General features: G+C 47.9%; 3 long non-coding RNA genes across 3 annotated transcripts in view; 2 read left to right on the top strand and 1 right to left on the bottom strand.

Annotated features, from left to right (window-relative positions):
* Positions 1-713: 713 nt before the first annotated feature.
* LOC310879943 overlaps positions 714-24,074 on the bottom strand; it is a 175,736-nt gene continuing 152,375 nt past the window's right edge. The window contains exon 2 of the long non-coding RNA XR_014571272.1: positions 714-9,140. This is a non-coding gene — a long non-coding RNA (uncharacterized lncRNA). The remainder of the gene's footprint in view (positions 9,141-24,074) is intronic.
* The window catches only part of LOC310879944, a 173,278-nt gene continuing 156,122 nt past the window's right edge, over positions 6,919-24,074 (top strand). The window contains exon 1 of the long non-coding RNA XR_014571273.1: positions 6,919-7,045. This is a non-coding gene — a long non-coding RNA (uncharacterized lncRNA). The remainder of the gene's footprint in view (positions 7,046-24,074) is intronic.
* Positions 22,352-24,074, top strand: part of LOC310879947 — a 98,551-nt gene continuing 96,828 nt past the window's right edge. Inside the window, exon 1 of the long non-coding RNA XR_014571276.1 lies at positions 22,352-22,728. This is a non-coding gene — a long non-coding RNA (uncharacterized lncRNA). The remainder of the gene's footprint in view (positions 22,729-24,074) is intronic.

Raw genomic sequence — 24,074 nt, 5'->3', positions numbered from 1 at the left:
GTGGGGTTGATTCTACTACAATGGGTATGTAGCTGTGATTAGCCCCGCAAATTTCTGAGCATTGTCCGTAAAAAATCCCAGGCCGGGTGGTAATGAATGAAGTTTGGTTTAGTCGGCCTGGGATTGCGTCTGTTTTAACTCCGAGCGTTGGGACTGCTCAGGAGTGGAGTACGTCTCCTGCAGTAATGATTACGCGGATGGGGGATTCTATTGGGATAACTACGCGGTGGTCAACTTCTAGCAGTCGGAAGTGGCCGTTGGGTAAGTCTGGGGTGGGCACTATGTAGGAGTCGAATGATAGGTCTTTGAAGTCTGTGTATTCGTAGCTTCAGTATCATTGGTGGCCAATGGCTTTTAGGGTGAGGTCTGGTTCGTCGATTTTGTCCATTATGTAGAGGATTTGTAGGGATGGGAGGGCGAGGAGTACCAGGACGATAGCAGGTAGGATTGTCCAGATCAGCTCTACTTCTTGGGCGTCTACAGCATTGGACGAGAGTTTTTCTGTTAGTATGTGGGCTAAAAGGTAGAGAACTAGGCTGCAGATAGCTAGGGCAACGATTAGGGCGTGGTCGTGGAATTCAACGAGTTCTTCTATGATGGGTGATGAGGCGTCTTGGAATCCTAGTTGGGAGTGGTTGGCCACATGAGATGTACAGGATTTTTACCTGTGATTTAGTCTTGACAAGGCTATGTAATTGGTTTACTAACGTCTCATAAGAAAGAAGCATGAGCGGTTAATGCAGTTGGCTTGAAACCAGCATGTGAGGGTTCGATTCCTTCCTTTCTTGTACTTGGACGAAGGCCGGTTCCTCGAAAGTATGGTATGGGGGAGGGCAGCCGTGGATTCATTCAACGTTTGTGGTAGTTAGTTCTGGTTGTAGGACTTTTCGTTTGGCCGGAAAGGCTTCTCAGATGATGAATATTAGTATGATTACGGCTACTATTGAGATTAGGGAGCCGATGGAGGAAATGGTGTTTCATAGTGTGTAGGCGTCGGGATAGTCCGAGTATCGTTGGGGTATTCCTGCTAGGCCTAGGAAGTGCTGGGGGAAGAACGTTAGGTTTACTCCTGTAAATATTACCCCGAAGTGGGCTTTTGCTCATGTTTGGTGTAGGGTAAACCCAGTGAGTAGTGGGAATCAGTGAGTAAATCCTGCTAGAATGGCAAAGACGGCGCCTATGGATAGGACGTAGTGGAAGTGGGCAACTACGTAGTACGTGTCGTGCAGGGCGATGTCTAGGGAAGAGTTTGCAAGAACGATTCCTGTTAATCCTCCGATGGTAAATAGGAAGATAAATCCTAGAGCTCATAGTATTGGGGGGGGTCTCATTTGATTGTTCCTCCGTGCAGGGTGGCTAGTCAGCTAAATACTTTGATTCCGGTAGGGATGGCAATGATTATAGTGGCTGATGTAAAGTAGGCTCGGGTATCAACGTCTATTCCTACTGTAAACATGTGGTGAGCTCAGACGATGAATCCTAGGAAGCCGATGGATAGTATGGCTCAGACTATTCCCATGTAGCCGAAGGGCTCCTTTTTGCCTGAGTAGTACGTGACTACGTGTGAGATGATTCCGAACCCCGGTAGGATCAGAATATAGACTTCTGGGTGTCCGAAGAATCAGAATAGGTGTTGGTACAGGATTGGGTCTCCTCCTCCAGCGGGGTCGAAGAATGTGGTGTTTAGGTTTCGATCAGTTAGTAATATTGTAATACCGGCGGCGAGTACGGGGAGTGATAGAAGGAGTAGGATGGCGGTAATTAGTACGGATCAGACAAATAGTGGGGTTTGGTATTGTGAGAGTGCGGGGGGTTTTATGTTGATGGCTGTGGTGATAAAGTTGATGGCCCCAAGGATGGAGGAGATACCGGCTAAGTGGAGTGAGAAGATAGCCAGGTCTACTGAAGCTCCGGCGTGGGCAAGGTTACCTGCTAGGGGAGGGTAGACAGTTCAGCCTGTGCCGGCGCCAGCTTCTACAGTGGATGAGGCTAGTAGGAGGAGGAATGATGGGGGGAGGAGTCAAAAGCTTATGTTGTTTATTCGCGGGAATGCTATGTCGGGGGCACCGATTATGAGGGGGACTAATCAGTTGCCGAATCCTCCGATCATGATGGGTATGACTATAAAGAAGCTTATTACAAAGGCGTGAGCGGTAACAATTACATTGTAAATTTGGTCGTCGCCTAGGAGAGTTCCTGGTTGTCCTAGTTCTGCGCGGATTAATAGGCTGAGTGCGGTGCCGACTATTCCTGCTCATGCCCCGAAGATGAGGTACAGGGTGCCAATATCCTTATGGTTAGTGGAAAATAGTCATCGGTTGATGAAGGTGACGGGTAAGATGGCTGAGTGTTGAAGCGTTAGGCTGTAGTCCTTTTTACAGAGGTTTAATTCCTCTTCTTATCGGCTCTGTAGTGAAATTCATGTTGAGTTGCAAGCTCATCGATGCGCACTAGGGTGCGTCAGGGTCTTTGTAGGCAGAAGCCAATTGGTTTAGGCATTTAGCTGTTAACTAGAGTTTTGTGGGATCGAAGCCCATCTGTCTAGGGAGGCTTTAGCTTAATTAAAGCGTCTGACTTGCATTCAGAAGATACAGGTTAATATTCTGTAAGTCTTAATGTGCAGAAACTAAGAGGGTTTAACTCTTATTTAAGGCTTTGAAGGCCTTCGGTTTGGGGTGTTATCCTAAGTTTCTAGACAATGGCATGTATTATTGGGGACAGGGGAAGTAAGAAGATTGATAGTGAGGCAAGGACCGCAGTAGGTGTGCTTGGGGCTTTGCTAGTGTATCATTGTTTTATGTGGTTAGAGGAGTTGGGGGGAAGGGTAATTGTTGAGTGGTATGCGAGGCGTAGGTAGAAGAAGAGGCTGAGCAGTGATAGCATGGCAATTGCCATGGCTGCTGGTGTTATTTCCTGTTTAGTTAGTTCTTGGATGATAAGTCACTTTGGTATAAAGCCTGTTAATGGGGGGAGGCCTGCTAGGGATAAAAGTACTAGTATTAGGGTGGCGTTTAGCACTGGGGTTTTTGTTCATGAGGTTGTGATCATGGATAGGTTAAGGGCTTTGATTTTGTTAAGGGCTAGGAATACGGCTGATGTTATGATTGTGTATAGGTAGAAGGTAAGTAAGGCCAATTTGGGGCTGTAAACTAGGATGATGGCGATTCAGCCTAAGTGGGAGATGGACGAGAAGGCTAGGATTTTGCGTGTTTGTGTTTGGTTCAGTCCTATTCAGCCTCCTAGTGCTGTTGAGGCTAGGGCCATGGCGGTGAGTAGAGCTGGGTCGAGGGATTTGGATGTTAGTAGGAGCAGGGTTAGTGGGGGGAATTTTATGAGGGTCGAGAGTAGCAGGGCTGTTATTAGTGGCGATCCTTGTAGTACTTCTGGGAATCAGAAGTGAAATGGCACTAGGCCCAGTTTAATAGCGATTGCTGCTGTCAGTAGTAGACAGGAGGTTGGGTGGTTTATTTGTGTGATGTCTCATTGGCCGGTGACTCAGGCATTGGTTATGCTAGAGAATAGGACCAGGGCGGAAGCAGCTGCTTGGGTTAGGAAGTATTTCGTTGCGGCTTCTACTGCTCGTGGGTGGTGGGATTTGGCAATTAGGGGAATGATGGCTAGTGCGTTGATCTCCAGTCCTGTCCAGGCCAGAACTCAGTGGTTGCTGGAAATTGTGATTGTGGTGCCCAAGATGAGGCTGAAGGTTATGATTGGGGTCGCGTAAGGGTTCATTAGTAGAGGAGGGGGTTAAACCATCGTTTTCGGGGTATGGGCCCGATAGCTTGATTAGCTGACTCTACTAGAAAATAATATAAGGGAAGTATGGAGAATTTTGATTTCTCTTGTGTGGGTTCAATTCCTACTTTTCTAAGGTCAACAGGAAATGAGAGGGCTGTTATACCTCTATGTTCACTTTATCATAGTGACCCTTTGTAGTTCAGGCACATTTCCTTATGTAAGGAGGTAGGCCTGCATAGCAGATAGGTATGCTGATGTGTCAGAGGCACAGAGCTAGTGTGAGGGGTAGGAAGTTTTTTCATAGTAGGTGCATTAGTTGGTCATATCGGAATCGTGGGTATGAAGCTCGGACCCATAAGAAACCAGAAGATAGTAGGAGGACTTTTGTGGCTAGGATGACGGGGAATAGTTCTGTGGGTGGCCCTAGGGCGCTTGGGTTTAGGAATATGATGGCTGTAAGTGTATTTATTAGCATAATGTTCGCATATTCAGCTAGGAAGAATAAGGCGAAGGGTCCTGCGGCGTATTCAACGTTAAACCCTGAGACTAGCTCAGATTCACCCTCTGTGAGGTCAAAAGGAGCTCGGTTTGTCTCTGCTAGGGTGGATACGTATCATATTATTGCTAGGGGTCATGAGGAGAAAATGAAGTATAGAGGCTCCTGTGCGACGGCAAAGGAGCTGAGTGTGTAGCTTCCGCTTAGTATGATTATTGATAGCAGGATTATGGCCAGTGTCACTTCGTATGAAATGGTCTGTGCTACTGCCCGTAGGGCTCCGATTAGTGCGTATTTTGAGTTCGAGGCTCAGCCTGATCATAGGACTGAGTAGACGGCTAGGCTTGACATGGCTATTAGGAAGAGAACTCCGAGGTTTAGATCTGCTAGGGGAAATGGGAGTGGTAGTGGTGCTCAAGTGGTGAGGGCTAGGACAAGGGCTAGTATTGGTATCAGAATGAATAGAAGTGGGGAAGAGGTAGAGGGTCGGATGGGCTCTTTGGTAAATAGTTTCAGTCCGTCCGCAAATGGTTGAAGTAGGCCAAAAGGCCCGACAACGTTAGGGCCTTTGCGGGATTGTATGTAGCTTAGGATTTTCCGTTCTACTAGGGTTAGGAAGGCTACGGCAATCAGGATTGGGATGATGTATAGGAGGGATATAACGAGGCAGCTTAGTGTTGTTATTTGAATCATGGGTGAAGCTAGGGAGAGGATTTGAACCTCTGGGGAAAGGGCTTAAGCCTTCTGCACTTGCCGGGCTCTGCCACTCTAGCTGGTCCTTTTCTAGGATTGAAAGTGGTGGGGGAAGGCCCTCTTCACGGTTTAGTTGGTTTCACTGCTTAGAGGGGGGGGGCGTGCTTGTGGTATTGGCCCCACTTTCCCGGTCCTTTCGTACTGGGGAGAGTGTGTCATAGATAGAAACCGACCTGGATTGCTCCGGTCTGAACTCAGATCACGTAGGACTGTTAATCGTTGAACAAACGAACCCTTAATAGCGGCTGCACCATTAGGATGTCCTGATCCAACATCGAGGTCGTAAACCCCCCTGTCGATATGGGCTCTTGAGGGGGATTGCGCTGTTATCCCTGGGGTAGCTTGGTCCATTAATCAATTATATTGGGTCTGGTCACTGTTAGCACTTTGAGGGGTAGCTCTAGGTAAAGAGGTATGGTCTTGTTTTTGGAGGATTTGTTCTCCTCCAAGGTCGCCCCAACCGAAAAATATCGACCAGGCTCTGCGATGGTAGTGGCCCCAGTGGGGTTGATTGAGGATTCGCGGTGGTCGTTGATTTTTAAGTTCCACAGGGTCTTCTCGTCTTATGTTCACATCCCCGCTTTTGCACGGGGAGATCAATTTCACTGATTATCTGTGAGAGACAGTTAAGACCTCGTTTAGCCATTCATACAAGTCTCGATTTATGGGACAATTGATTGCGCTACCTTTGCACGGTTAGGATACCGCGGCCGTTAAACCTAAGTCACCGGGCAGGCATCACCTTCAATACTTGTTTAATTTGCTGAAGGCTATGTTTTTGGTAAACAGTCGGGCCTTATTAATTTGCCGAGTTCCTTTCACAGATTTTAATCGCTCTTATAGGCGCTCCTGAGTCGGGTTAACAGGGTTAGTTAATACGTGGTCTTGTAGGGGTTTTTGTATCTGTCTAGGTCTGTTAATAATGTTTCTATGTAAGCTTGCGCCGTTAGAGGGGTGTGGCCCTGAGTTACTTATTTTAGCATTAATTCTCCTATATTCATAGGTTGACCTGTTTGTGATAAGGGAATCATCTTATTTTGGTATTTTTAGGTGGTGGAGCTTTGACGCACTCTTTTTTGATGGCTGCTTTAGGGCCCACGGTAGGATCAGTAGTAAGAATTATCCGCTAGTCGAGGTTGTGTCCTTTTTTAATGGAGCTGTCCCTCCATTAAATAGCTCTTAATCATCTCAGTAGGGTTCAGGATGTCCGGTAGGGAGGATTAAGGGGGAACTTAGATTCGTTTCACAGGTAACCAGCTATCACCCAGCTCGGTTGGCTTTTCACCTCTACTGACAAGTCATCCCACTCTTTTGCAACAGAGACGGGTTCGCTCTCTTTAACTGCTTGAAAGTAGCTCGCTTGGGTTTCGGGGGGGCAAACTTTAGTTCACTTTGCTTGGTTGTTCTCGCTAAACCATGATGCAAAAGGTACAAGGGTTGATCTTTGCTGTCTGTCGCTTTGATTGTTTCACTGCTATTTCATCTTTCCCTTACGGTACTGGGGTCTCTATCGCGTCTAAGTGTCTTTTCTATCGCCTATACTAAGACTGTAAAATGCTTTAGTTTAATTAGTTTAGTAAATTCTTTAGTTTTGGTGTACTATTTGTGTGGTTGAGCTAGAGGGGGGGCTTCAAGACGATCCGGTCTAGTAGATATCTTTCAGGTGTAAGCTGAGTGCTTTGGTGTTATAGCTACGTCTTGATATTCTAAGTACACCTTCCGGTACACTTACCTTGTTACGACTTACCTCATCTTCAGCGTATTTATGGTATTAGTTATGTGGGATGTGGCTTTTGAGGAGGGTGACGGGCGGTATGTACGTGCCCCGGGGCCGGCTTAAAGTAGGCTCTATTGTCCCACTTTACTGCTAAATCCGCCTTCCAGAAGTGGTTTCACGCTTCTTTCCGTGTGCCCTATGAATAGGGAATGTAGCCCATTTCTTCCACTCCATAGGCTATACCTTGACCTGTCTTATTAGCGGGGTGCTATTGTGTCCACTGTTGTGCTCTCATTCGAGGTGGGCTGGCGACGGCGGTATGTAGGCTGTGTTGGCAAGGGGTGGTTGGGTTAATCGGGGATTATCGATTGTAGAACAGGCTCCTCTAGGTGGGTTTGGGGCACCGCCAAGTCCTTAGAGTTTTAAGCGTTTGTGCTCGTAGTTCTCTGGCGGATACTTCGGTAAAGTAAGTATCAAGATTTAGGGCCAGGCATAGTGGGGTATCTAATCCCAGTTTGGGCCCTGGCTTTCGTGGGTTTAAATCAGTCGTTAGTTCCTAAGATCATCTTAATGGTGTGTTTAGGTGCATCTTGGGCTTATGACAGCTTAGTTGCATTTTGATCTTAGTTAGCTAGGATAGGCATTTTACCACTCTTTACGCCGTGTCAATAGGACGGTTGATTTGGGTTTCTTGTATGACCGCGGTGGCTGGCACAAGATTTACCAACCCTTGAAGTTAGGCTGTTGCTATAACTAAGTCAAGTTTGCACTCATTGCTTAATGTTAATTACTGCTGAATACCCGTGGGGGCGTGGCTTAGCGAGGCGTCTTGGGCTACTACTTGGGTGTGCCTGATACCCGCTCCTCAAGGCCTGTATGGGGGTAGGTGGTCGAGGGCGTTTACACTGGGGCGCGGATACTTGCATGTATATATTTAGCAAAAACCAACCGTAAGGTTAGGACTAAGTCTTTTGTCCGCAGGCATGTTTTATGCCATCTTGGCAACTTCAGTGCCATGCTTTGTGTTAAGCTATGTGGACGGGGGTGTGGTTAGCTGATAGTTGAGTGGTGAGTGAGAGTGAAGTATATGAAATTATTGCTTGTGTTTACTATTTTTAGTACTGGAGTTTCTCTAAGTCCTAGGACTAGGAGGAAATGGTGTTTCATAGTGTGTAGGCGTCGGGATAGTCCGAGTATCGTCGGGGTATTCCTGCTAGGCCTAGGAAGTGCTGGGGGAAGAACGTTAGGTTTACTCCTGTAAATATTACCCCGAAGTGGGCTTTTGCTCATGTTTGGTGTAGGGTAAACCCAGTGAGTAGTGGGAATCAGTGAGTAAATCCTGCTAGAATGGCAAAGACGGCGCCTATGGATAGGACGTAGTGGAAGTGGGCAACTACGTAGTACGTGTCGTGCAGGGCGATGTCTAGGGAAGAGTTTGCAAGAACGATTCCTGTTAATCCTCCGATGGTAAATAGGAAGATAAATCCTAGAGCTCATAGTATTGGGGGGGGTCTCATTTGATTGTTCCTCCGTGCAGGGTGGCTAGTCAGCTAAATACTTTGATTCCGGTAGGGATGGCAATGATTATAGTGGCTGATGTAAAGTAGGCTCGGGTATCAACGTCTATTCCTACTGTAAACATGTGGTGAGCTCAGACGATGAATCCTAGGAAGCCGATGGATAGTATGGCTCAGACTATTCCCATGTAGCCGAAGGGCTCCTTTTTGCCTGAGTAGTACGTGACTACGTGTGAGATGATTCCGAACCCCGGTAGGATCAGAATATAGACTTCTGGGTGTCCGAAGAATCAGAATAGGTGTTGGTACAGGATTGGGTCTCCTCCTCCAGCGGGGTCGAAGAATGTGGTGTTTAGGTTTCGATCAGTTAGTAATATTGTAATACCGGCGGCGAGTACGGGGAGTGATAGAAGGAGTAGGATGGCGGTAATTAGTACGGATCAGACAAATAGTGGGGTTTGGTATTGTGAGAGTGCGGGGGGTTTTATGTTGATGGCTGTGGTGATAAAGTTGATGGCCCCAAGGATGGAGGAGATACCGGCTAAGTGGAGTGAGAAGATAGCCAGGTCTACTGAAGCTCCGGCGTGGGCAAGGTCACCTGCTAGGGGAGGGTAGACAGTTCAGCCTGTGCCGGCGCCAGCTTCTACAGTGGATGAGGCTAGTAGGAGGAGGAATGATGGGGGGAGGAGTCAAAAGCTTATGTTGTTTATTCGCGGGAATGCTATGTCGGGGGCACCGATTATGAGGGGGACTAATCAGTTGCCGAATCCTCCGATCATGATGGGTATGACTATAAAGAAGCTTATTACAAAGGCGTGAGCGGTAACGATTACATTGTAAATTTGGTCGTCGCCTAGGAGAGTTCCTGGTTGTCCTAGTTCTGCGCGGATTAATAGGCTGAGTGCGGTGCCGACTATTCCTGCTCATGCCCCGAAGATGAGGTACAGGGTGCCAATATCCTTATGGTTAGTGGAAAATAGTCATCGGTTGATGAAGGTGACGGGTAAGATGGCTGAGTGTTGAAGCGTTAGGCTGTAGTCCTTTTTACAGAGGTTTAATTCCTCTTCTTATCGGCTCTGTAGTGAAATTCATGTTGAGTTGCAAGCTCATCGATGCGCACTAGGGTGCGTCAGGGTCTTTGTAGGCAGAAGCCAATTGGTTTAGGCATTTAGCTGTTAACTAGAGTTTTGTGGGATCGAAGCCCATCTGTCTAGGGAGGCTTTAGCTTAATTAAAGCGTCTGACTTGCATTCAGAAGATACAGGTTAATATTCTGTAAGTCTTAATGTGCAGAAACTAAGAGGGTTTAACTCTTATTTAAGGCTTTGAAGGCCTTCGGTTTGGGGTGTTATCCTAAGTTTCTAGACAATGGCATGTATTATTGGGGACAGGGGAAGTAAGAGGATTGATAGTGAGGCAAGGACCGCAGTAGGTGTGCTTGGGGCTTTGCTAGTGTATCATTGTTTTATGTGGTTAGAGGAGTTGGGGGGAAGGGTAATTGTTGAGTGGTATGCGAGGCGTAGGTAGAAGAAGAGGCTGAGCAGTGATAGCATGGCAATTGCCATGGCTGCTGGTGTTATTTCCTGTTTAGTTAGTTCTTGGATGATAAGTCACTTTGGTATAAAGCCTGTTAATGGCGGGAGGCCTGCTAGGGATAAAAGTACTAGTATTAGGGTGGCGTTTAGCACTGGGGTTTTTGTTCATGAGGTTGTGATCATGGATAGGTTAAGGGCTTTGATTTTGTTAAGGGCTAGGAATACGGCTGATGTTATGATTGTGTATAGGTAGAAGGTAAGTAAGGCCAATTTGGGGCTGTAAACTAGGATGATGGCGATTCAGCCTAAGTGGGAGATGGACGAGAAGGCTAGGATTTTGCGTGTTTGTGTTTGGTTCAGTCCTATTCAGCCTCCTAGTGCTGTTGAGGCTAGGGCCATGGCGGTGAGTAGAGCTGGGTCGAGGGATTTGGATGTTAGTAGGAGCAGGGTTAGTGGGGGGAATTTTATGAGGGTCGAGAGTAGCAGGGCTGTTATTAGTGGCGATCCTTGTAGTACTTCTGGGAATCAGAAGTGAAATGGCACTAGGCCCAGTTTAATAGCGATTGCTGCTGTCAGTAGTAGACAGGAGGTTGGGTGGTTTATTTGTGTGATGTCTCATTGGCCGGTGACTCAGGCATTGGTTATGCTAGAGAATAGGACCAGGGCGGAAGCAGCTGCTTGGGTTAGGAAGTATTTCGTTGCGGCTTCTACTGCTCGTGGGTGGTGGGATTTGGCAATTAGGGGAATGATGGCTAGTGCGTTGATCTCCAGTCCTGTCCAGGCCAGAACTCAGTGGTTGCTGGAAATTGTGATTGTGGTGCCCAAGATGAGGCTGAAGGTTATGATTGGGGTCGCGTAAGGGTTCATTAGTAGAGGAGGGGGTTAAACCATCATTTTCGGGGTATGGGCCCGATAGCTTGATTAGCTGACTCTACTAGAAAATAATATAAGGGAAGTATGGAGAATTTTGATTTCTCTTGTGTGGGTTCAATTCCTACTTTTCTAAGGTCAACAGGAAATGAGAGGGCTGTTATACCTCTATGTTCACTTTATCATAGTGACCCTTTGTAGTTCAGGCACATTTCCTTATGTAAGGAGGTAGGCCTGCATAGCAGATAGGTATGCTGATGTGTCAGAGGCACAGAGCTAGTGTGAGGGGTAGGAAGTTTTTTCATAGTAGGTGCATTAGTTGGTCATATCGGAATCGTGGGTATGAAGCTCGGACCCATAAGAAACCAGAAGATAGTAGGAGGACTTTTGTGGCTAGGATGACGGGGAATAGTTCTGTGGGTGGCCCTAGGGCGCTTGGGTTTAGGAATATGATGGCTGTAAGTGTATTTATTAGCATAATGTTCGCATATTCAGCTAGGAAGAATAAGGCGAAGGGTCCTGCGGCGTATTCAACGTTAAACCCTGAGACTAGCTCAGATTCACCCTCTGTGAGGTCAAAAGGAGCTCGGTTTGTCTCTGCTAGGGTGGATACGTATCATATTATTGCTAGGGGTCATGAGGAGAAAATGAAGTATAGAGGCTCCTGTGCGACGGCAAAGGAGCTGAGTGTGTAGCTTCCGCTTAGTATGATTATTGATAGCAGGATTATGGCCAGTGTCACTTCGTATGAAATGGTCTGTGCTACTGCCCGTAGGGCTCCGATTAGTGCGTATTTTGAGTTCGAGGCTCAGCCTGATCATAGGACTGAGTAGACGGCTAGGCTTGACATGGCTATTAGGAAGAGAACTCCGAGGTTTAGATCTGCTAGGGGAAATGGGAGTGGTAGTGGTGCTCAAGTGGTGAGGGCTAGGACAAGGGCTAGTATTGGTATCAGAATGAATAGAAGTGGGGAAGAGGTAGAGGGTCGGATGGGCTCTTTGGTAAATAGTTTCAGTCCGTCCGCAAATGGTTGAAGTAGGCCAAAAGGCCCGACAACGTTAGGGCCTTTGCGGGATTGTATGTAGCTTAGGATTTTCCGTTCTACTAGGGTTAGGAAGGCTACGGCAATCAGGATTGGGATGATGTATAGGAGGGATATAATGAGGCAGCTTAGTGTTGTTATTTGAATCATGGGTGAAGCTAGGGAGAGGATTTGAACCTCTGGGGAAAGGGCTTAAGCCTTCTGCACTTGCCGGGCTCTGCCACTCTAGCTGGTCCTTTTCTAGGATTGAAAGTGGTGGGGGAAGGCCCTCTTCACGGTTTAGTTGGTTTCACTGCTTAGAGGGGGGGGGCGTGCTTGTGGTATTGGCCCCACTTTCCCGGTCCTTTCGTACTGGGGAGAGTGTGTCATAGATAGAAACCGACCTGGATTGCTCCGGTCTGAACTCAGATCACGTAGGACTGTTAATCGTTGAACAAACGAACCCTTAATAGCGGCTGCACCATTAGGATGTCCTGATCCAACATCGAGGTCGTAAACCCCCCTGTCGATATGGGCTCTTGAGGGGGATTGCGCTGTTATCCCTGGGGTAGCTTGGTCCATTAATCAATTATATTGGGTCTGGTCACTGTTAGCACTTTGAGGGGTAGCTCTAGGTAAAGAGGTATGGTCTTGTTTTTGGAGGATTTGTTCTCCTCCAAGGTCGCCCCAACCGAAAAATATCGACCAGGCTCTGCGATGGTAGTGGCCCCAGTGGGGTTGATTGAGGATTCGCGGTGGTCGTTGATTTTTAAGTTCCACAGGGTCTTCTCGTCTTATGTTCACATCCCCGCTTTTGCACGGGGAGATCAATTTCACTGATTATCTGTGAGAGACAGTTAAGACCTCGTTTAGCCATTCATACAAGTCTCGATTTATGGGACAATTGATTGCGCTACCTTTGCACGGTTAGGATACCGCGGCCGTTAAACCTAAGTCACCGGGCAGGCATCACCTTCAATACTTGTTTAATTTGCTGAAGGCTATGTTTTTGGTAAACAGTCGGGCCTTATTAATTTGCCGAGTTCCTTTCACAGATTTTAATCGCTCTTATAGGCGCTCCTGAGTCGGGTTAACAGGGTTAGTTAATACGTGGTCTTGTAGGGGTTTTTGTATCTGTCTAGGTCTGTTAATAATGTTTCTATGTAAGCTTGCGCCGTTAGAGGGGTGTGGCCCTGTACATGAGGGGCCTAGGATGATTCCTAGGATTGTTATGAGGATGGCAGCGGTTTTGGTGATAAGGGGTATGGTTATTGGGGGGGTTTTGGTTGGTGTGATGAAAGAGGTAATGATTATTCCTGCTGTAATGCTGCCTAGGGCGAGTCGGGTTAGGGGGGCGGTGATTAGTGGGTTGTTTTCGTTTATTGATACTATTGGGGGGATTCGGGTTTGTCCAGCTTGGACTAGGATGGTTATGCGGATGCTGTAGGTTGCGGTGAATGCTGTGGCTATAAGGGTTAGGAGTAGGGCTCAAGTATTTAGGTATGATGTGTTTAAGCTTTCGATGATGAGGTCTTTTGAGTAGAATCCGGCTAGGAATGGGGTTCCTATCAGCGCCAGGTTTCCGATGGTTAGGCAGGAAGTAGTGACTGGGAGTATTTTCTGTAGGCCTCCTATCTTTCGGATATCTTGTTCTCCGTTTAGGTTGTGGATGATAGACCCTGAGCATAGGAATAGTATGGCTTTAAAGAAGGCATGGGTTGAGATGTGTAGGAAGGCTAGTTGTGGGAGGTTTAGTCCGATAGTGACTATTATTAGTCCTAGTTGGCTGGATGTTGAGAAAGCAATGATTTTTTTGATGTCATTTTGGGTTAGGGCGCATGTGGCAGCGAATAGGGTTGATAGAGCACCTAGGCATAGGCAGGCAGTTAGGGCTGTCTGGTTGGTGGCTAGCAGGGGGTGCATGCGGATGAGCAGGAAGATTCCGGCTACTACTATGGTACTGGAGTGCAGTAGGGCTGATACTGGGGTGGGGCCTTCTATTGCTGCGGGCAGTCATGGGTGGAGTCCAAATTGGGCGGATTTTCCTGCGGCTGCGAGGATTAATCCTATGAGGGGGAGGATTGGGGTTTGGTGGGGGTGTACGGCTTGTTGGATCTCTCAGGTGTTGAATGTTGAAGCTAGTCATGCTATGCTCAGGGTCAGTCCGACGTCTCCGATTCGGTTGTAGATTACGGCTTGTAGGGCGGCGGTGTTGGCATCTGCTCGGCCTTGTCATCAGCCGATGAGAAGGAAGGACATGATTCGTACTCCTTCCCAGCCTACGAATAGGAGGAATATGTTGTTTGCGGTTGTTAGGAGGAGTATGGCGACTAGGAATGTCAGTAGGTAGGTGAAAAATTTTGTTACGTATGGCTCTGAGGCCATGTATCATATGGCGAATTGTAGGATTGATCATGTTACAAATAGGGCGATTGGAAGAAATGTTATTGAGTATTGGTCTATTTTTAGGCTCAGGGGGATTTTAAAGTTTATAATGAATTTTCACTCCCAGTGGCAGGTGACAGATTCTACTCCCGAGTAGATGAATGCGGTTGTAGGGGCTAGGCTAATTAGGAATGCGGTTTTAACAGCGCGGGTGGTGGCTTGTGGGGTGTTTTTAAAGTTTTTAAATAGAAATGGCAGGATGATTGGGGTTAGGAGGATTGTCAGCGTGAGTAGTGTGAGGGAGTTGATTAGTAGTGTGGGGTTCACTACTTTTACTTGGATTTGCACCAAGATGGGTGGTTCCTAAGACCAGTGGATTGCTGTTATCCTTTAAAAGTAAGGGGGCTGAGGTTTTAGGCTCAGATGTAAGAGTTAGCAGCTCTTGTTGGTTAAACCCTCCCCTCGGCAGGTAAGAAGGTTTGAACTTCTATTCTTAGAATCACAGTCTAATGTTTGGTTTAAACTATACTTGCATGAGGGGATTCCGGAGATCAGTTCGGGTTTGAGGATTAGGAGGAATATTGGGATAATGTGGAGTGTTATGAGCAGGTGTTCTCGCGTGGTTGAGTTTTGCATAGATGTGATGTGGGAGGGGATTGAGCCTCGTTGGGTCATTAGTAGTATGAATAAGGTGTAGGAGGCGGTTAGTAGGGTTGCGATTCCTGTTAGGATGATCGTGAAGGCAGATCAGTTGAATAAGGTGATTATAATGGTTAGCTCTGCTATGAGGTTTGTTGTTGGGGGTAAGGCTATGTTTGTTAGATTGGCCAGCAATCATCAGGTAGCTATGAGTGGTAGGAGAGGTTGTAGGCCTCGTGTGAGTAGTAGAATTCGGCTGTGCGTACGTTCATAGTTTGTGTTGGCTAGGCAGAATAGTATGGAGGAAGTTAGTCCATGGGAAATTATTAGGATCATTGCCCCTGAGAATGATCAGTGGGTTTGGATTATTCCTGCGGCGATAACTAGGCCTATGTGGCTAACGGATGAATAAGCGATTAGTGATTTTAGGTCTGTCTGTCGTAGGCAGATTGAGCTAGTGTCCTGGTTCCAGTTAGGACAGAGTTAAGTAGCTCATAGTAGCTGGTAGGGTGCTATGTTTTGAATTAGGATGAGAAGAGCGCTGATAACATGCTGATGTTTTAATTGTTGCAGAGCAGTGTTTACACCAGGCCAAGGACTTTTCGGCTTCTTGCTCTGTCCTGCCAGCGAGCAGGCTGGGGGTGCAGCAGGAGCTGGGAGGGGACAGACCCAGGACAGCTGACCCAAACTGGCCAAAGGGGTATTCCATACCATCTGACGTCATGCTAAACAATATATAGGGGTGGCTGGCCGGGGTGGGGGGGCCGGCTGCTCGGGAATAGGCTGGGCATCGGTCAGCGGGTGGTGAGCAATTGCATTGTGCATCACTTGTTTTCTTACACATTATTATTGTTAATACTATTACCATTATCACTATTATTATTATTATTGTTATTATTATTTTCCTGTCTTAATAAACTGTCTTTATCTCAACTCACAGGCTTCACTTTCCCGTTTCTCTCCCCCATCCCAGAGAGGGAGGGGGGAGGGTGAGCGAACGGCTGTGTGGTGTTTAGCTGCCAGCCGGGTTAAACCACAACAGTCTTTTTGGCGCCCAACGTGGGGCCCGAAGGGTTGAGATATCGACAAATCTGACCAGAGTGTGTTAAACTAAAATTGGTATAAGTATTGGACCTGCTTAATAGTTGCTAGTCACGATGTTGATTGCCTTAATCTCCAGTCTGCTGTACCTGTATTCCAAATTGAGTTTTATGGTGCGTTACTTTCTGTATGTGCTCCCTGTTGCACTGTTTATCCTTTCCGGGCCCTGGTTTAAGATTGTTATGGTACTGTGCGGTGTAGCAATGGCTTATGAAATGATGAAATATCTGGTCATGACTTTAACCTGGTATTTGTACTCAGCACTGACATCGACTCTATACTTTGGAACCCATATCTCGGAAACTATTAGCAATTACACCTATTGCCTGTTTTCGTTAGGGAGCCAATCTGTGAAGGGGACAGGGGAAGACATGTTTCCCTACCTGTTCACTCTCCCTTTCTCCTTCACCACCACCCTCTTATCCCCCGAGTTAGTTACGGTGGTTCTCCGAGATGTTGAATATCCTTGGGATACTCAGACCAGCCTGCTCTTGTTGTTATGTCTCCTGAATGCGCTTCAGATTTTGTGGAGGGTTAAACAACTACTTAGGAATCTCATCCGGAGATCTGTCTTGAGGCGGGATAGTTGCGAGTGGCAGGGAGTGTGGGAGGATATGGGCAGGTTTCTAGAGCAGTGGTCACCTCCAGTGTTTTGGACATTCACCCCTGAACAACTGCAAAATCCTAAAAAGCTGGCAGAATGCTTGAAAAAAAGGTGTCATGACTCTGGCAGTTCCAAAGTGACACAAATCACTGTAGCGTGCTGGGGTCTGGCTTGTGCCTATCGAGCTGCAATTGATGCTACTAGCAACCTAGCTCCAGCTCCTGTAGCCGTTCCAGCTGCAGCTCCTGCAGCCACTCCAGCTGCAGCTCCTGCAGCCGCTCCAGCTCCTGCAGCCGCTCCAGCTCCTGCAGCCGCTCCAGTTCCAGCTCCTGCAGCCGCTCCAGCTCCTGCAGCCGTTCCGGCTCCTGCAGCCGCTCCAGCTCCAGCCCCTGCAGCCACTCCAGCTCCAGCTCCTGCAGCCGCTCCAGCTCCAGCTCCTGCAGCCGTTCCGGCTCCTGCAGCCGCTCCAGCTCCAGCCCCTGCAGCCGCTCCAGCTCCAGCCCCTGCAGCCGCTCCAGCTCCTGCAGCTGCCCCAGCTCGTGCAGCTGCTCCCACTCCTGTGGCTGGGTCAGAGAAACGAGCTGTAGCAGTGCAAGTTGACCCCGCAGAGGGTATTCCAACCCCTGTGGCAGACCCTGCGTCTGGGTCAGAGAAACGAGCTGTAGCAGTGCAAGTTGACCCCGCAGAGGGTATTCCAACCCCTGTGGCAGACCCTGTGGCTGGGTCAGAGAAACGAGCTGTAGCAGTGCAAGTTGCCCCTGTAGACAAGGTGAAAAAAATGGTATAGAGGCTCAGGTCGTTTAAAACGCAGACAGTCTTCTGCTAAGTCTGGGCGTAGTGAAGACGAGGCTGGGCCATCAAAGGTGCAGGAGACTGAAGATGAGGATGAGGATGGCGAAAAATCAACAGTAACTACCCGGACTCCATACCAGCCATCAAAGGTGCAGGAGACTGAAGATGAGGATGAGGATGTCGGAAAATCAACAGTAACTACCCGGACTCTACACCGGCCATCAAAGGTGCAGAAGACTGAAGATGAGGATGAGGATGTCGAAAAATCAACAGTAATTACCCGGACTCTATACCAGCGTGAGCTACGAGATGTGCGAAAAGATTTTGGTCGCTGTATAGGCGAGCAGCTTGTCACCTGGCTGCTTCGGTGCTGGGACACGGGAGCCAATTATGTGGAATTGGAGGGCAAGGAAGCCAGGCGGCTGGGATCCCTTGCTAGGGACGCATGCATTGACAAAGCAATTGGAGATGGAGCACAATCTCGCAGCCTCTGGAGGCGTCTCCTGTCAGCTGTGAAGGAAAGGTATCTCTTCAAGGAAGAACTTGTATGTTTACCAAGCAAATGGACCACCATGGAGAAGGGAATTCAGTACCTGAGGGAATTGGCCGTACGGGAAGTAATTTATAAGGACCTAGACGACGCACAAACATCCGCAGATCCAGATGCAGTCCGGTGTACACTACCCATGTGGCGGAAGTTTGTACAGAGTGCCCCATCATCATATGCCAGCTCATTGGCAATGCTAGCCTGGAAAACGGAGGAGAATCCCACAGTGAATGAAGTGACTAAAATACTCCGGCAGTACGAAGGAAATCTCTCCTCTTCCCTAAAGGCCTGTGTCTCAGCTGTGGAGAAACTCTCTGAAGAGGTCCACCAACTTAAAGAGAATTTATCTTCCCCTCCACCTGAACGAACCAGTGTCCACCAGCTAAAAGAGAATGCTTTAGAGAAACTTTCTGAAAAGATCCACCAACTTGAAGAAAGATTATCTTCCCCTTCACCTGAACGAACCAGTGTCCACCAGCTAAAAGAGAATGCTTTGGAGAAACTTTCTGAAAAGATCCACCAACTTGAAGAAAGATTATCTTCCCCTTCACCTGAACGAACCAGTGTCCACCAGCTAAAAGAGAATGCTTTGGAGAAACTTTCTGAAAAGATCCACCAACTTGAAGAAAGATTATCTTCCCCTTCACCTGAACGAACCAGTGTCCACCAGCTAAAAGAGAATACCTTGGAGAAACTTTCTGAAGAGATCCACCAACTTAAAGAGAGTTTATTTTCCTCCCCACCTGTACAAACCAGTGTCTCAGCTATTAGGGGTAAACGTTCATCTATGCAAGGAAGACAATATGGTGGGCACACACACCGTGCCACCCTGTGGTTTTACCTACGTGACCATGGAGAGGACATGAGAAAATGGGATGGAAAATCTACTGCGACCCTAGAGGCACGGGTACGTGAATTGCAAAGGAAAACAATTGGGAAAAAGGAGTTCTCTGAAAGGTTTGCTGCTCCAACTTCCAGCAGGCAGTCCTTTAAACACAGAAATGAAGATTCTGACCAGGACTAGAGGGGCCCTGCCTCCAGCCAGGGGGAGGAAAGGGACAATCGAGTTTATTGGACTGTGTGGATTCGATGGCCTGGCACGTCAGACGCACAGAAGTATAAGGCTTTGGTAGACACCGGTGCACAATGTACTCTAATGCCATCAAGCTATAAAGGGCCAGAGCCCATCTGTATTTATGGTGTGACGGGGGGATCCCAGCAGTTAACTGTATTGGAGGCTGAAGTGAGTCTAACCGGTAATGAGTGGCAAAAGCACCGTATTGTGACTGGCCCAGATGCTCCGTGCATCCTTGGCATAGACTATCTTAGAAGAGGATATTTCAAGGACCCAAAAGGGTTCCGCTGGGCTTTTGGCATAGCTGCTTTGGAGACAGAGGACATTAAACAGTTGTCTACCTTGCCTGGTCTCTCAAAGGACCCTTCTGTTGTGGGGTTGCTGAGGGTTGAAGAACAGCAAGTGCCGATCGCTACCACAACTGTGCACCGGCGGCAATATCGCACCAACCGAGACTCCCTGAGTCCCATCCATAAGCTAATTCGTCAACTGGAGAGCCAAGGAGTGATCAGCAAGACTCATTCACCTTTTAATAGTCCCATATGGCCAGTGCGAAAGTCTAATGGTGAGTGGAGACTAACAGTGGACTATCGTGGCCTGAACGAAGTCACGCCACCACTGAGTGCTGCAGTGCCGGACATGCTAGAACTCCAGTATGAACTGGAATCAAAGGCAGCCAAGTGGTATGCCACAATTGATATCGCTAATGCATTTTTCTCCATCCCTCTAGCAGCACAGTGCAGGCCACAGTTTGCTTTCACTTGGAGGGGAGTCCAATATACTTGGAATCGGCTGCCCCAGGGGTGGAAACACAGCCCTACCATTTGCCATGGACTGATCCAGTCTGCGCTGGAGCAGGGGGAAGCTCCTGAACACCTGCAGTACATCGATGACATCATTGTGTGGGGTGACACTGCAGAAGAAGTTTTCGAGAAAGGGAAGAAAATAGTCCAAATCCTTCTGAAGGCTGGTTTTGCCATAAAACAGAATAAAGTTAAAGGACCTGCACGAGAGATCCAGTTTTTAGGAATAAAATGGCAAGATGGACGCCGTCAAATCCCAATGGATGTGATCAACAAAATAACAGCTATGTCTCCACCAACTAGCAAAAAAGAAACACAAACTTTCCTAGGTGTCGTGGGGTTTTGGAGAATGCATATTCCAAATTACAGTCTGATTGTAAACCCGCTCTACCAAGTAACCCGTAAGAAGAATGCTTTTGAATGGGGCCCTGAGCAACGACAAGCCTTTGAACAAATTAAGCAGGAAATAGTTCATGCAGTAGCCCTCGGGCCAGTCCGAACAGGACCAGATGTAAAGAATGTGCTCTACACCGCAGCCGGAGAGAATGGTCCCACCTGGAGCCTCTGGCAGAAAGAACCTGGGGAAACTCGAGGTCGACCCCTGGGGTTTTGGAGTCGGGGATACAGAGGATCTGAAGCCCGCTATACTCCAACTGAAAAGGAGATATTGGCAGCATATGAAGGAGTTCGATCTGCTTCGGAAGTGGTCGGTACTGAAGCGCAGCTCCTCCTGGCACCCCGACTGCCGGTATTAGGCTGGATGTTCAAAGGAAGGGTCCCCTCTACGCATCATGCAACTGATGCTACATGGAGCAAGTGGGTTGCACTGATTACTCAGCGGGCTCGAATAGGAAACCCCAGTCGCCCAGGAATCTTGGAGGTGATTATGGACTGGCCAGAAGGCAAATACTTTGGGATATCACCAGAGGAGGAGGTGGTTCGTGCTGAAGAAGCCCCCCTGTACAACAAGCTACCAGAAAATGAGAAGAAATATGCCTTGTTCACTGACGGGTCCTGTCGTATTGTGGGAAAGCATCGGAGATGGAAAGCTGCTGTATGGAGTCCTACACGACGAGTTGCAGAAGCTGCTGAGGGAGAAGGTGAATCGAGTCAGTTTGCAGAAGTAAAAGCCATTCAGCTGGCTTTAGATATTGCTGAACGAGAAAAGTGGCCAGTTCTCTATCTCTATACTGATTCATGGATGGTAGCAAATGCCCTGTGGGGGTGGTTACAGCAATGGAAGCAGAACAACTGGCAGCGCAGGGGCAAGCCCATCTGGGCTGCGGCATTGTGGCAAGATATTGCTGCCCGGGTAGAGAACCTGGTTGTAAAGGTACGCCATGTAGATGCTCATGTGCCCAAGAATCGGGCTACTGAAGAACACCAAAACAACCAGCAGGTGGATCAGGCTGCTAAGATTGAAGTGGCTCAGGTGGACCTGGACTGGCAACATAAAGGTGAATTATTTATAGCCCGATGGGCCCATGACACCTCAGGCCATCAAGGTAGAGATGCAACCTACAGATGGGCTCGTGATCGAGGGGTGGACCTGACCATGGACACTATAGCACAGGTTATTCATGACTGTGAAACATGTGCTGCAATCAAGCAAGCCAAACGGTCAAAACCTCTTTGGTATGGAGGACGATGGCTGAAATATAAATATGGAGAGGCCTGGCAGATTGATTACATCACACTCCCTCAAACCCGCAACGGCAAGCGCCACGTACTTACAATGGTGGAAGCAACCACCGGATGGCTGGAAACATATCCTGTGCCCCATGCCACCGCCCGGAACACTATCCTGGGCCTTGAAAAGCAAGTCTTATGGCGACATGGCACCCCAGAGAGAATTGAGTCAGACAACGGGACTCATTTCCGAAACAACCTTATAGACACTTGGGCCAAAGAACATGGTATTGAGTGGGTGTATCACATCCCCTATCATGCACCAGCCTCTGGAAAAGTTGAACGATACAATGGACTGTTGAAGACTACACTGAAAGCAATGGGTGCTGGGACATTCAAAAATTGGGATACACATTTGGCAAAGGCCACCTGGTTAGTCAATACCAGGGGATCTGCCAACCGAGCTGGACCTGCCCAATCAAACCTGTTACGCACTGTAGAAGGGGATAAAGTTCCTGTAGTGCACGTAAGAAACATGCTGGGTAAAACAGTCTGGGCTACTCCTGCCTCAGGAAAAGGCAAACCCATTCGTGGAATTGCTTTTGCTCAGGGACCTGGATGCACTTGGTGGGTAATGCAAAAGAATGGGGAGGTCCGGTGTGTACCTCAAGGGGATTTGATACTGGGTGAGAATAGCCCATGAGTTGAATTGTAGTATGTTAATTATTATATAATAATGTATGTCATCACTACCATGATTGCTATATATCATAGATGAAAATGGTGATTAATTAGAATGTATTGGACAGAGTGTAACCTGAGCATGACATAAATGGTATGGAATAAGGGGTGGATATCTGTCCTGGTTCCAGTTAGGACAGAGTTAAGTAGCTCATAGTAGCTGGTAGGGTGCTATGTTTTGAATTAGGATGAGAAGAGCGCTGATAACATGCTGATGTTTTAATTGTTGCAGAGCAGTGTTTACACCAGGCCAAGGACTTTTCGGCTTCTTGCTCTGTCCTGCCAGCGAGCAGGCTGGGGGTGCAGCAGGAGCTGGGAGGGGACAGACCCAGGACAGCTGACCCAAACTGGCCAAAGGGGTATTCCATACCATCTGACGTCATGCTAAACAATATATAGGGGTGGCTGGCCGGGGTGGGGGGGCCGGCTGCTCGGGAATAGGCTGGGCATCGGTCAGTGGGTGGTGAGCAATTGCATTGTGCATCACTTGTTTTCTTACACATTATTATTGTTAATACTATTACCATTATCACTATTATTATTATTATTGTTATTATTATTTTCCTGTCTTAATAAACTGTCTTTATCTCAACTCACAGGCTTCACTTTCCCGTTTCTCTCCCCCATCCCAGAGAGGGAGGGGGGAGGGTGAGCGAACGGCTGTGTGGTGTTTAGCTGCCAGCCGGGTTAAACCACAACAGCTAGTCATTAGGGCGCCTCATAGGGCCAGGGTTAGGAAGGGGTAGTGCAGGAGGTTGGACAGTGGGCCCATAAATAGAGTGACTCGTATAATTCCGTATCCTCCTAGCTTTAGTAGTAGGGCGGCGAGGAGTATTGAGCCTGCGATGGGTGCTTCTACGTGGGCTTTTGGCAGTCAGAGGTGTAGGCCGTATAGTGGGGCTTTTACTATGAATGCTATGAGCAGTGCTAGACCTGATAGTATTCCTGTCCATGAGGTGGATAGGGTTGGGTGGGTTAGTTGTAGGGTTGGCAGGTGCAGGGTGCCAATTTTCACGTATAGGTGTATGATTGTGATTAGCAGGGGTAGAGAGCTTACTGGCGTGTAGAATAGCAGGTAGATGCCAGCGCTTAGGCGTTCTGGTTGGTTCCCCCATCGGGTGATTAAGATTAGGGTGGGAATGAGGGTTGCTTCAAATGAGATGTAAAATAGTGCTAGTTCTGTGGTGGAAAAGGCTAGTAGGATGAATGGCTGGACTGCGACTAAGGTTGAGATAAAGATTCGTTTGCGTTGTAGGGGTTCTTGTTGCAGGTGGTTTTGGCTTGCTATGATTATGAGTGGGAGTAGTCAGCAGGATAGTACTAGGAGGGGGGATGAGATTTGGTCAATTCCTGTTCAGTTGGATAAAAATTTGTAGGGGTAGTAGGTTGGGATTAATCACTGTAGGCTTAGGGCAGCGATTAGGAGGCTGTATAAGGTGGTGTTAGTCCATAGAAATTTTGGTGGAGACAGCAGGGCTGTTGGAAGAAGTATGATTGTGGGTAGGATGATTTTTAGCATTGCAGGAGGTTTAGGTTGTGTAGATGGTCGGAGCCATGTGTGCGGGTGGAGGCTACTAGGATGGCCAGGCCTGTGCCCGCCTCACACGCTGAGAAGGTTAGCATGAGAATTGGTACCATGGTGAATGAGGAGACTTGGTTTTCGATGGATCATATTGATAGGCCTACGAATATCGATAATATTATGCTTTCAAGGCATAGTGGGGCGGATACTAGGTGGGTTCGGTGGAAGGCTAGCCCTAGTCCGCTGAAAATGAAGGCTGAGTAGAAGCTTAAATGTAGGGGCGACATAAGAAAGTTACAGGGTTGGCTGTAATCTGCTGGGTCGAAACCAGCTATCTTTTTGGTTAGACTAACTTTCTGTTATTCTGCTCATTCTAGGCCCCCTTGAATTCACTCGTAGGCCAGTCCGAGTGTTAGGAGAAGGAGGATCACTACAGTTCAGGTGAGGGTCATTAGGGGGGATTGGAGTTGGACGGCTCATGGCAGGGGGAGTAGGAGGGCGATTTCTAGGTCGAATAGGACGAACAGGATGGCTACTGAGGAAGAATCGGACTGAGAATGGTAATCGAGCAGATCCAAGTGGGTCGAATC

The sequence above is a fragment of the Anser anser genome (genome assembly GCF_964211835.1).
Source record: "Anser anser genome assembly, chromosome: 11".
NCBI classification, from domain to species: domain Eukaryota; kingdom Metazoa; phylum Chordata; class Aves; order Anseriformes; family Anatidae; genus Anser; species Anser anser.
Note: the sequence above shows the minus strand (reverse complement) of the source record. Positions and strands in the feature narration are given on the sequence as shown.